This window comes from Triticum aestivum, chromosome 6B (assembly GCF_018294505.1).
Source record: "Triticum aestivum cultivar Chinese Spring chromosome 6B, IWGSC CS RefSeq v2.1, whole genome shotgun sequence".
Classification (NCBI taxonomy): Eukaryota; Viridiplantae; Streptophyta; class Magnoliopsida; order Poales; family Poaceae; genus Triticum; species Triticum aestivum.
The window spans coordinates 78,873,159-78,886,694 of record NC_057810.1 but is presented as its reverse complement, the minus strand read 5'-3'; positions in this window follow the sequence as shown (position 1 = coordinate 78,886,694).

The following is a 13,536-nucleotide window of genomic DNA, read 5'->3' as shown; positions in this document are numbered from 1 at the left end:
GCGAGAAATCATGACAATGTAAAGATTTTGGCCGAGGATACTGTTTACCAAATGAAGAAACATCTTGAGGTTCCATCTGCTTTTCGAGGTAATTCCTCTACTATTCTTAGTAATCATAGTCTTAAATTGAGCAAGTTGATCTATGTTAGTACACAATATACATTTTAAGAGCACATGTGAAATACTTTTTCGATACACGATAAGACATATTTTTTAATACATGATTTTCATTTTAAAAAATACATGTTTTGAATACATGGTAATATATTCCATATACACATTGTACATTTTTTAATGGAAATAAACATTTACTAAACTAGGCAGACATTTTTTACATTGTAAAAACAGTTTGAAAAATTTGCAGACACTTTTTGGAAACACATTTATATTTTTTATAATGTCGCTGACAATTTTTGAATGGAAATAAACATTTTTTGTACCTATGCGAACATTTTTTTACATTGTATAACAGTTTTTAATTGTCATGAACATTTTTCTGAAACAAGGGAATATTTCCATAAAATGTCACGTACATTTTTTAGTGGTACGAAACATTTTTGTTACATTAATTCTATACACATTGAAAAAAAATCGCAAACATTTTTTTGAAACACCGAAACATTTTGTCATTGTGACAAACACTTTTTGGAAAGTTATCAATATTTTTCAAATCTGTGATAAACATTGTCACAAACACTCAAGATGACATGATAACCCGAAAGAATCTTTTTGTATGGGATGTTCTAAACTACAGAACAACCATAGCTAGGGCAAGGCCCTTGTTGTCATGGTACTGGAAACATATGCAGCATGTATAGCGTGTGTAAAATTTATCTTCCAGGTTAAGAATCGCTCTAGCATTCCATACTTCGGCAAGACCACACATTATTAACTGGCACGGTACAATAGCAGATAGCGGATTGCTGACAACAATTGGCAGTCGTGATGGATTGTCACTCTTCCTTTGACGTTTCGTAGGGTACTGACGGTTACTTGCATTGGGATCAAGAGTTGGCTCCTTTTCTTGCACATGCACCACAGGGCTAGATGATTTGCTAGCAGTCACCACCCTAAAGAGATAATCCAGCATTCTTCGCTTAGATAATCCAATATATTTCCCTTCCCTTCCGAGATCAGCACAAAGAATCTCTACAATATCACGGCGACTGCATGGCCGTAGTTTGTCAGGAGCACTTTGTGTCCTCTTCAATAACTCGCGAACAAGTTCTTGCTTTTCATCCACAGTCATTAATCGGCATTTAGCAGGTTCAATAGTACGTAGCTCCTGGAGAAAAGAAAACATTGAACCATATTACTACATCACAATCCAATCACTAAACACTGCAATCAATTTTGTTCACCAGTAGATTTGAGATGCACAACCATATATGCTTGCACATCCAGAAGGCTGAGAAGAATAATACCAAACAAACTTTCTAAAAAATCCATATTTACAATAATGTATCACAATGGTACAACTTGAGACCTGACAATTTCAACGTCATAACAACTCAATATCCCATAGATATGTTAAGAAATAGCATGACAACCGAGAGATGGTAATTTAGGTTGGCAGTTGCTAATAACAAGCATAGCACATGCAATAAAGAAATCAATGTAAGGCCTTAGAATCTTTACATACGCATATACCACAGTTAATTTAGTTTGTACACAACATAACAAGTGCAGTCAAGCACAACAATAGCCAATCAAAAGCAGATGGCAATTTGGCACCAACTACACTACTATACTACTACGTACTCGAAAAAATATAACTCTCAGGAAGATCTTCGAGTGCTATACTAGGTACCCTAAAAATATAACTTTCACGATATGAACACCCAGGTTAAATCACAGTCGGTCGGATATCAAAGGCTGTTGTGGGTGCCACTTTTCCCAGCCACCTCCTGTGTTATCACGTATTTGCTAGCGGCTTCCCCTCCAAACTTTCCATATCTAAGAAGGAAAGCATTTATTTTTCCATAGCACAATTTCTGTCACCGATGGTCTCAGATTCAGCGACCTTGTATTATCCTCTAGGTTGTTTGGAAGTGATGACCTTCCGGGCATGCCAATCTACAAGGTTCGTTGGCAGTGGGATGGCTGCATGAGTTGCTGCGGTGGTGCGCCATAATCACATCCCACAAGGATGGAGGCGTGGGACTTCCTAGGGACCTGATTGTAATATCTTCCATTTTCAAGGTTGACTTGTACTATTGATCTATGGCTAATAGATCTGAGGATCTTTTCGCAAAAACCGATAACGTCATTTATATGGAAAATTACATCCAGTTGTGTGGCATTAATAGTCTTCTGCCTTCCCATCTAAGAAACAATGAATTCACCACATTTAGTGTCATCGGGGTGATTCATCCATCTAACGACATCTCCACCAATAGGGTGATGCCAGTTGTTATCCAGCTGCGTGCAACCAGGGGCGGAGCTGGCCCCTGGGCACTCGGGCCTAGCATACATTAAGTATTTGGCCCAGTGTTAAGTCCATCTTAGCCCAGTCACAAGACTGACCGATCCCTTCCAGTTGTTTGGAACTCCCGACCTAGACTGGCTCGCACGGGATACTGCTTACCAAAGGAAGAAACATGTTGAGGTTCCATCTACTTTTCGAGGTAATTCCTCTACTGTTGGTAGTAATGATAGTATTTTCAAACAAGCTGAGCAAGTTGATCTATCTCAGTACACAATGTCATTTTTAGAGCACATGTGAAATATTTTTCCGATACACCATTGCACATTTTTTCGAATACATCATGTACATTTTTTTAAAGATACATGTTTTGAATACATGGATAATATTTCCCAAATGCAGTACATTTTCAATAGCAATAATTTTTTTAGACTAGACGAACATTTTTTGTACACTATATATACAGTTTTTACAATTTTACACATTTTTTGGAAGCACATGCATATTTTTTATAATGTCACAAACATTTTTTGAATAAAAATAAAAAATTAACTTGTGCAAACATTGTTTTAACATTGTATATAACATTTTTAAATGTCATGGACATTTTCTCAAACACTGGAAATTTCAATAGAATGTCACATACATTTTTAGTGATACAAAACAATTTCAAAAATTCAAAAGTGGGCTAAACATTTGTGTTAACACTTGTTCAAATTCTTGGTTTTAAGCCTGTTCAGTAAATTTAAGTTTTTGAATTATACGCATTTAAATTAAAAATAAAAAGAGAAGAACAATATATAAATTTGAGGGACCTCAGCATGGCGTAAGCGTGTTGACCAACATCCCTATTAGGTCGCCAACAACGTGCTCCCCCTTCAAGAGATGTGAGTCGCTACAAGCAAGACATACCCGCTCCCGACGGTGCTTGAGCGGTCGTTTGGTCGTTATTTTGTATTTCTGTTTTTCCTTCCTTTTCTTCTCGCATCTTTTTTTTATTTTGGTCTCCATTTTGACCTCTTTTCACGATACAATTGCATCCAGGGATTGGGTTATTGGGCCAGCTAAGTGTCTTTCATAGTCTAGCAATTGAAACTGTTATAAATCGACCACGCTTGCACGAACCACAATGCAATTATGGCCGGGGAAGGAGGAGGCTGTCAGGCTAGTTACATGCCATCACTATACACATAATTACAAGTGTTTGTAACCTGGTTGTAACTTGCACGAACAACAATGTAACTGCAAGTGAGGACGGGAGCGAGGGGTTGTCGGGCGAGCCATATGCCCATCACCATATATGCAACTATATATAGTGTCACAAAGCGACGACAACTAGGGTGAAGGGGGGGGGGTTGTTGGGCCAGTTGCATCTCCACCACTAGGCATGCAACAACAAATATTGTAAGCCGAGTTCAACTTCAAGCCCAAAAAAACCCGATTGTAACTGAGTGTCAGAAGAGGGTTGTCAGTCCAGCTCCATGTCGACTTCTTTGCATGTCCACCTCTAGACACGCAACTGCAAGCACTGTAATCTAACTACATCTACCACATGCCACAATGTGACTACATTAGGAGATGAGATGTGTTAGTTGAGTCATGTGCATTTTCACCACTAGATATACAACTACATGCACTATAACCCGACTACAACTAAAAGGGGAAAGCTACTGTAAGAGGACATATAAGAGGGTTGTTAGGCATGTTGCATGTCGCTAGACATGCAACTGCAAGCATTGTAATTCAACTGCAGCTACATCTACATTCTTTGGTAGTGGTGCCATGGGCTTAGCGTTCTACCATGTTGGTGTGCTATTTATTAATGAAATTACATGACTGAATTTTTCGAATTCCGATATAGTTAATATTATTGAAGGACGGTGTATCAGCAGGATTTGTTGGTATATGTATTTTGTACTTTCTACAAGTAGTGTAAGTCACTAGTAGAAAACAGGGCACTATCCCGGTTCCAGAGGGCCTTTAGTCCCGGTTCTGCAACCTGGACAAAATGGTCGGGACTAATGCCCACAACCTTTTAGTCCCGGTTGGCTTACGGTCCGGGACTAAAGGAGCTCCACGTGGCCGCTGTGGGGCGCCCAGGCAGGAGGACCTTTAGTCCCGGTTGGTAACACCAGTCGGGACTAAAAGACAGCCACATGTCAGCAGCTCGCAGGCGCTGGTTTTTTTTTTGAAAGGGGGTGGAGGGTTGGAGGGTTTAGGGCTTTCATATTGTGTTAGCTAGCTAATAGAGAGAAGTGACCTCTCTTTCTTCGTGCTTGGTCGATGCTAGCTACTCTACATATAGAGAGAACTCGATGCTAGCTAGTAAGCAAATGAAGGAAACCATTAATTACACAAGATCATCATGAACATATATAGAGAGAAGTGACCTCTCTTTCTCCATGCTTGGTCGAACAACAAGTTTTCGTATATCTATCCGAAGCTACTACATATATACAATATAACATCCCTGACATCATCAAGCGCCAAACTCCCATTGAATTTGCGTATGGTATTCTCCCTTTTCATTTATGGTGTGTTCAAGAAAGAATCCCGCCAATTTCTCTTGAATTGCTCGTATGCAATCATGTGGTAGGAGTTCATCCCGCATCTGCCAGATCTAATTTAAAGACGGGGGTCAATACATATATATGAACGAAACTCAACACAATTGATGGTAATAAAAAAATTATGAATATTGTTTACGTACTTAATATTGTTTGTTAGAGTAGCCCCGCTCAGAGGTTGAGTGGTGAATGAACTCGCAAACATAATATCCACATAAATTATTCCCGCCTTCCTACCACAAGCACCTTAGGAGAATAGAGTTCAACCAAACTTGTAATAATGCATGATAATGGTATTGACGAGACTAATTAGTAGAGGACTTGTTATGCTTCTGTACTGTTTAACTTCCATCCCCAAAATATTTGCTAGATGGTATTGTATTGACCATGTTAGTTAGCGTAATGTGCATAAGACATTGGTGAAGTCAATATGATCTATGCCCATACGGTGAGTTAACTTGTACCCTTGCCTTGATTGTTGTGTTTGATTATGTTAGTAATTCCGCATTTCAAATTATGCATTGTTGATGCAATCTACTCTTCATGACTATTCAATGGACACTGCTTTGAAAACTAAACATTATTGTTTGCTTCTGTAGTGTTTTGTTTCAGGAAGCACATCAATTTACAACAACAACATCAATTTAAAGAAAGCACATCAGATCTATTGTTGACATCAAACTAACATGGCAATAGTTAGTTTAATGTTGTTGATGTATCAATTTACAATACTAGCTGATCTAGTTGTAAGTGCATCTAGTGCCACCCCTAGTTGGTTTTGGAGTATTGACGACAAACCTGGTTAAGGGACTAATGTGTTTGTGAGAATTGCAGGATAACACAGGCAGTAGTCCCATATTGATTCAGTTTATCTACTAGAGATGACCCCTAAAAATGTGTGAAGACATTGAAGACAATGGTGGTCTGTGAAGACAATCACATTGAAGACTATGACAAGAGAAGACATTGTGTGAAGACTATGGAGTGCGAAGACATAGTTGTTTCGTAGTTTTCTTTTCTTCTTTGTTGAGTCATAGGAACCACCGTACTGCTAAGTCGGGTTCAAGTGAACAAAGTCAGAGTGACTGAAGTGATGCTCAATCAAATCCTATGTCTTCGAGAAAAGACAATGAGAGCAAATCTTATCCAGAGTTGGATGAGTCAGCTTGGCTTGTAGCCCAAGTTAAGATGCCGCGTGCGTTTTAAATCTGACCGTTGGACATATGTCAGTTCCTTAGTGACCCAGGGTCATTTCGAACAAATCAGGTCGGGTTGCCTCCTAGCTATAAATAGCCCACCCCCTACACCATAAATTGGTGGTTGCTCAGAGTTTGTGGACGGCTTTTGTCATTTGAGAGCAACCCACCTCCAAAGCTCAGAGTGCTGAAGTCTTTCTGTCCGCGTGATCTGAAGACTTATTACACTTGAGGACTGTGAATCTTCCAGCCGGTTAGGCGTCGCGTTCTGAGCATCTAAGAGTCATTGTGGATTGCCGGTGAATGAAGTTTGTGAAGGTTTGGAAGTATCCCTTGAAGACATACCAGAGTGATTGGGTGAAAGCACAAGTGCTTCTTGGGTGATTTTGGTAATTTATGTCAACATATCTCTTGTTAGACTAATACCTTTACCTAGTATGTTTCAGATAAGTTCAACAATCGCGTGGCATGGCCTAGAGGATGTGGAACCCCCTCAAAGTACTAATGACAAAAGGATTGGCTCAAACTCAAAGCTCAAGACTCTACCTTTTCTATTTTAGTGATCCAAGATCACATTGAGTCTATAGGAAAAGCCAATACTATCAAGGAGGGATGAGGTATTGCTTAATGAGGTTCTTGCTCAAAATGCTTAGTGATATGCTCCAAAGCCCTCAACTACTTTATCACATCCACCTATGACCTAAACCAAAAGTCAAACTCGGCCCCACCGATTCTTTTTATCCGGCACCACCGAGTTCAGATATCATAGCCACTGGCACAAACCCTAGGCAAATCGGTCTCACCGATAGGGATCTCAGTCTCACCGAGATGGGATTGTAATCTCTCTGTGTAGCTTATTACCAAAATCGGTCCCACCGAATTTGAGTAATCGGTCCTACCGAGATTACAATGCAAACTCTTTGTTTCCTTTTCGTAACATTTCGATCTCACCGAGATTCGCGAATCGGCCACACCGAGTTTGCCTGACCAACTCTCTGGTTAGCTTATTACCAAAATAGGTCTCACCGAGTTTGTGCAATCGGTCTCACCGAGATTACGTTATGTCCTAACCCTAACCATATCAGTCCTATCAAGTTGCATGTCGGTCCCACCGAAAATCCTAACGGTCAATAGATTTGCCAAATCTGTCCGACCGAGTTTCTCAATTCGGTCCCACAGAGATTGGTAAGTTGTGTGTAACGGTTAGATTATGTGTGGAGGCTATATATACCCCTCCACCCCCGCTCCATTCGCGGAGAGAGCCATCAGAACATGCCTACACTTCCAACTTACATTTTTTGAGAGAGAACCACCTACACTTGTGTTGAGGTCAAGATATTCCAATCCTACCATATGAATCTTGATATCTAGCCTTCCCCAAGTTGCTTTCCACTCAAATCTTCTTTCCACCAAATCCATATCCTGTGAGAGAGAGTTGAGTGTTGGGGAGACTATCATTTGAAGCACGCAAGGAGTTCATCATCAACACACCATTTGTTACTTCTTGGAGGGTGGTGTCTCCTAGATTGGCTAGGTGTCACTTGGGAGCCCCCGACAAGATTGTGGAGTTGGACCAAGGAGTTTGTACAGGCAAGGAGATCGCCTACTTCGTGAAGATCAACCCCTAGTGATGCAAGTCCTTTGTGGGCGATGGCCATGGTGGGATAGACAAGGTTGCTTCTTCGTGGACCCTTCGTGGGTGGAGCCCTCCGTGGACTCGTGCAGCCGTTACCCTTCGTGGGTTGAAGTCTCCATCAACATGGATGTAAGATAGCACCACCTATCGGAACCACGTCTCAAAAATCTTCGTCTCTCCAAATTGCGTTTGCACACTCCAATCCCATCCCCTTACATTCTTGCAAGTTGCATGCTTTACTTTCCGTTGCTCATAAACTCTTTGCATGCTTGCTTGATATGTATTGTGATTGTTAAACTTGTGCCAAAACTCCAATTCAACTTAAGGAAATTAAAAACTGTAACTTTTGGTAATTAGTGTCTAATCACCCCCCCCCTCTAGACACTTCTTCTCGATCCCTTTCAATTGGTATCAGATCATTGGTCTCCATTACTTTGGTTTAATCACCATTGGAGGAAGATGGATGAGTCTACTTTGGGGAGTCTTAGACATAGAGTGCCTATACTTGATGGAGAGTACTTTCATGAGTGGAAAAATGAGATTCTTGTGATTTTCAATCACTATCATTTGAACAAGTACATTTCTAGTCCTTGTGCACCTCATGCTGATCCTATGCATCCTACCCTTGATGAGTCAATTGACATGATTCGCAATCTTAGAACTATTAATCTTATCACTAGAGGCTTGCCTAGAAACTTGATTGGAAATTTGCCTACTCTTTATTGTGGATACACTATATGGAAATTTCTTGAGGAACGATTTCCGAATTATTCCTTGAAAAATCTAGATGAAATTCTCCATAAATCTATTGCCTTGAGTAAGAGGAATTCCAATGATCCTATGTTTGGTGATTGTCTATTTGAACTTACAAATCTTATGCGTGCCAAAGGAGAGGTTGGAATTATTAGTGATATTATCTCCGAAGCCATTAGAATTCATAAAGATGACTATTGTCAAAATCATTTATCTAAGGATTCACCCTCACTAGGATTTGATCCACCACATGACGATGTTGAACATGGATACTATGATGAGGATGATGATGATGACTTTGATCTTGATGATGCAATGAGACACTTTGGTCTTATGGAAAATCTTCGGGGATATATGGCAGGTGGGAAGGAATGGGTTCTTGATAGTGGATGTACTGATCACATGACCGGAGATAAAGATATGTTTTGTGAGCTTGCTGAAATCGACGGTCCTCGAAAGTTTGTCACTTTCGGTGACAACTCAAAGGGTAAGGTGGTTGGCCTCGGTAAGGTGGCCATATCACATGATAGCTCCATAAAAAATGTCATGCTCGTTGAATCTCTTGGATACAATTTACTTTCAGTATCTAGACTTGCTGATTTCGGTTTCAATGTCCTATTTACTGAAATAGATTGCCAAGTGTTTCGTAGAGATAATCATAAAATGGTATTTATCGTCATTCGTAGAGGTGATCTATACATTGTTGATTTCACTAAAAAGGCTCAACCTAGAACTTGCTTCATTGCTAAATCTTCTAAAGGTTGGTTATGGCATAGACAATTAGGTCATGTGGGCATGCGAAACCTTGACAAGCTTATTAAAGGTAATCATATCCTTGGCGTTAACGTTGTCATATTTGATAAGGATAGACTTTGCAGCGCTTGTCAAGCAGGTAAACAGGTGGGAGGAAGGCATCCCGTGAAGAACATCATGACCACAAGGAGGCCACTCGAGCTACTTCATATGGATCTTTTTTGTCCCAACGCCTACAAAAGTCTCAGAGGAAATTCTTTTAGTCTAGTCATAGTTGATGATTTTTCAAGATTTATGTGGGTGTTCTTTCTCAATGATAAATCGTAGGTCCAAAAGATCTTCAAAAACTTCGTGAGGAAAGCCCAAAATCAGTTTGAAGTGAAGATCAAGAAGGTTCGAAGCGACAATGGAACGGAGTTCAAAAACGCAAATGTGGACACCTTTCTTGACGAAGAAGGGATTTCACATGAGTTCTCGGCTACGTACACACCTCAACAAAATGGAGTTGTTGAGAGGAAGAACCGGACGCTCATCGAAATGGCGAGAATGATGCTTGATGAGTACAATACGCCAAAGCACTTTTGGGCGGAAGCAGTTGAGACAGCTTGTCATGCAACAAATCGCTTGTATCTTCACAAGCTACTCGGCAAGACGGCATTCGAGCTCCTCACCGGTAACAAACCCCAAGTTGGATACTTTCGAGTATTCGGCTCAAAGTGCTACATTCTTGATAAGCATCATCGTTCTAAATTTGCTCCTAAGTCTCATGAGGGATTCCTACTTGGTTATGGCTCAAACTCCCACACTTACCATGTCTACAACAATTTCACCCGAAAGGTTGAAGACATGGTAGATGTGAAGTTTGATGAATTTAATGGCTCGCAAGTAGAGCAATTGCCAATTGATGTAGGATACAAAGATTCTTCGGAAGCAATCCAAGACTTGTCTATTGGCAAGGTTCGTCCAACGGAGGTGAAGGAGAGTACCTCGTCCGTCCAAGTGGAAGCTTATACCTCACGACAAGGTGAACGAAGAGTTGATACGGAAGCATCCACAAGTGGGACACACCAAGATGAAGAAAACGAGGAAGTACACCAAGATGAACATCAACAACCTCCCTCTCCACCACGACAAGAGAACGACAATGTCAACAACAATGAAGAAGGCCAAGAATAAGAACAAAATGAAGAAGATGTTCCACCAAGATCCAAGCAAAGGCTTTCACGAGTTCGAGCAAGAGTTGCCAGACACCATCCCGTCGAGAAAATCTACAATGATATCGAAACTGGGAGAATCACTCATTCTAAAACTCATTTGGCTAACTTTTGTGAATACTATTCATTCATCTCTAGCATTGAACCTATGAAGGTTGAAAAAGCATTGGAAAATCCGGATTGGATAAACACCATGCACGAAGAGCTACACAACTTTGAGAGAAACCAAGTTTTGACATTGGTTGAGAAGCCCGACAACAACCACAACATCATCGGTACCAAATGGGTGTTTTGCAACAAGCAAGATGAAGATGGACAAGTAGTTCGCAACAAAGCACGTCTCGTCCCCCAAGGCTACACTCAAGTCGAAGGTATGGATTATGGTGAGACATATGCCCCTGTTGCTAGACATGAGTCCATTCGCATCTTACTTCCCTATGCTAATCACCATGATATCACCTTGTACCAAATGGACATCAAAAGTGCTTTTCAAAATGGTGAAATAGAGGAGGAAGTTTATGTTAAGCAACCTCCCGGCTTTATCAATCCTAACAAACCTAATCATGTTTACAAACTTCACAAAGCTCTTTATGGTCTTAAACAAGCTCCTAGAGCTTGGTATAAATGCTTGACCAAGTTCCTTATTGAAAAAGGTTTTGAGATTGGAAAGATTGATTCTACTCTTTTCACTAAAAGGGTTAATGGAGAATTATTTGTGTGCCAAATCTATGTTGATGATATTATATTTGGTTCGACTAACCCACATTTTAGTGAAAAGTTTGGGAAGCTAATGTCGGTGAAGTTTGAGATGTTGATAATGAGTGAACTCAAATTCTTTCTTGGTTTGCAAATTAAGCAAACTAAGGAAGGAACCTTTGTATCTCAAACGAAGTACACCAAGGACTTATTCAAGAAGTTCAATATGCAAGAATGCAAAGGTATGTCTACACCCATGCCTACTAGTGGACATCTTGATTTGACCAAAGATGGTGAACCAGTTGATCAAAAGGTTTATCGCGCTATGATTGGTTCATTTTTATACCTATGTGCTTCACGTCCCGAAATTATGCTAAGTGTGTGCATGTGTGCATGATATCAAGCTGCTCCTAAAGAATGTCATCTTAAGGCTGTGAAAAGGATAGTGAGATACTTAATTCATACACCAAATTTTGGCATTTGGTATGCAAAGAGGTCATCTTTTGATCTTGTTGGCTACTCCGACTCGGACTATGCCGGATACAAGGTTGATAGAAAGTCCACTTCGGGTACTTGTCAATTTCTTGGTAGATCTCTTGTGTCTTGGTCTTCCAAGAAACAAAACTCGGTATCTTTATCCACCGCCGAAGCAGAATACATTGCCGCTGGTTCATGTTGTGCCCAATTAATTTGGATGACTCAAACTCTTAAGGATTATGGGATATATGTGAAACATGTTCCATTACTATGTGACAATGAAAGTGCTATCAAGATTGCTCACAATCCTATGCAACATATTGAAGTTCGACATCATTTCATTCGAGATCATGTTTCCAAAGGGGACATTGATCTTAAGCATGTTCGCAAAGATAAACAATTAGCAGATATATTCACTAAACCACTTGATGAGAAAGTGTTTTGCAGGTTGAGAGGTGAATTGAACATTATTGATGCTTCAAACTTGGAGTAGGAACTCCATTCGGATGCATGCAAGGCTTGAGCCTATGACTAATCCTTGATATTCTCTTAAGATGATAATCTTATGTCTTGGATATATTTGCACCCTTGCATGCTATCTAACCCTTATAGTTGCTTGGATGAATCGAAATCTATGAGATTGCAACACACTCACGTCTTGAGCAATCTCTACATCACCAAGTCTCTACACAATGGTGGTTGAAGACAAGGAAGCACGGAACCCTTCAACATATCCTTTGACAAATTCTATTTTGAACTCTATGATTGTCATATTGGATACACAAGTGCTATTCCTTGCAAAAACTAACCCATGTACGTAGATGAACTCACACTCCAAGTGGTGCTCCCAACTCTTGATGAGCTACATCAACCTCGAGCAATCCACATAAGTTCAACTACATGATCAACACCACCACCCAAGGTATGTTATTCCATCTTAGAGAAGCTTTACTCCAAGACATGAGTCAAAGCAACTCAACAAGATGTGAATACATCAAAATGCTTAAACGAAAAATGGTAACCCCATTTTGAGCTTAAACGATGAGTATGACCTATGATCAAGTGATCTCACTTGACTCCTATGTCAATATACTCTAACGTAGGTGACTTTGTCACCGACCAATTCTAGATGAAGTTCTCTCGTGCTCTTTTCTATGCTCTTGCTTTTGGCTCTTGCATATCTGTTCCCTCTTTGAAAAAAAACTTCATCTAGATTTCTTTATTTCTCTTTGTTCGGCATTTCCTTGCATACAATTCCTTGCAAATCCTTGTGGGATCTTCCTTCTCTAGTGAGCTGAGGTGACAAGTGTTTTCTTTGTCATGAACTCGGTCACACCGTCCTGTTATTTTCGGTCCCACCGAAACCTTTCGGTCCAACCGAAGCATACAACTCGGTGCCACCGATTTCACAACAGGAAAAATAGCTTGCCACTTGTTCCTGTGTTCTTTCGATCCAACTCCACTCAATGAATCTTGTCCTCTACCAGCATCACATTCAACTTGCTACTTTGTTTTGTGACTCAAGGACCAAACCCATTTGTAACACAAAATTCCAGAAGGACCCTTCTTGGAAATTGATGTCAAAGGGGGAGAGAGAGATCACATCAAAGCTTAATCATATCTTTAGGGGGAGAGAATACTCAAAGAGAGAGAGAGAGTAATCTTCAAGGATCCCAGATGCTTGGTGTTTAATAGGAGAGAAGTCACATGTCTTTAAGAGGGGAAAGACATGCTCATATTTGTTTATTTACTTAGCTCTGTTTCTTTTCTTTGAGCTCTGATTTTCTATTCCCTATCTTCTCCCAGTATCCCATGCTAT